Here is a 1,126-nt window from a genome sequence, read left to right on the forward strand (position 1 = left end):
GCCTGTGTTCGAGGTGTCTCTGGCTGCCAAGGTGATTCATGAGCGCATGACAGGAGAAAACAGAAAGCAAACTAAAAGTCTCTCTTTCTTGGGAGGGTGTGTTTTCAATTTGTTATTTTGGCCTCATTTTTGAATTTGTGTTGTAACCTAGGCTTTAAAAAGCCTTGTAGAATCACCCCATTTTGTTTATTTTTTCCCCAGTTTGCTTCAATCCAGTTTCCAGTTAAAATGCAAAAGGAAGCTGTCAGTCAGGTGTAAGAATAACACAGAGATGAGCACTGGTCCATGTTTATTATAGATATTTCAAATATGTGGGTACAAGTTCTTCTCCCCACCTTTGCCTACTGTGCTCAGGAAGGCAGCCTTTCTACGTCAGGTTATCTAGTTTGCTCAATAAGGTTCCTCTAAGTCAAAATCCATGAGATATTAAAAGTCTGCTAAGTTTAGTGTTTGCTACGAGTGGTTGACCTCCCTGAGTGAGATCTCAGTCACTCTTTATTCACAGCTCAGCATTCAAACTGCTCACCCATGGCTTTCAGTCATACACAAAGAGTGCCTGCAAGAGGCTTGTCTCATGCCATGAGCCTCACTTATTCCAGGCTCAGTCCAGCATCCTTCCCACTTGTGGAAATCCGAGAAAGAAACTGTTGACTTCAATAATAGTTGTAAACAACTTAGAAATGTGTGGTAGGTTTTGGTCTAGCGTGCAGTAGTTTGTGACTTGGCTTTTTAGCAGAGAAGCAAGTATGAAGGAACACCACATCTCAGTTTACGTGTGCAGGACAACAAAATCCTAACCCCAACCACAACACCAAAAAAACCACTTTTGTCAGATTTGTTTGTATGATGGCAAAGAGAGTAGTTGTAAGTGGCAAGAGTCTCATGGCATATGTGTTGCTGCTGGGTGGCCACAGCACTGATAAGTTAACTAGAAGGAACTCATGAAGGTTTCTAGCCCAGCTGCCCCCTTGAAGCCAGACACGGCTGGCACTGGAGCAGGTTAGCCATGTTTTCACCTTGCCAAGCCTGAAGACCCCCGAAGGCAGCGAGGGCACTGCCTCCCCCCAGTGACCCATCCTGTCCCACCCACCTTGTGTTGCCAGCATTTCCTCACATTCAGCCTGGC

This window comes from Pterocles gutturalis, unplaced genomic scaffold (assembly GCF_000699245.1).
Source record: "Pterocles gutturalis isolate BGI_N339 unplaced genomic scaffold, ASM69924v1 scaffold8647, whole genome shotgun sequence".
In the NCBI taxonomy this organism is placed as follows: Eukaryota; Metazoa; Chordata; class Aves; order Pterocliformes; family Pteroclidae; genus Pterocles; species Pterocles gutturalis.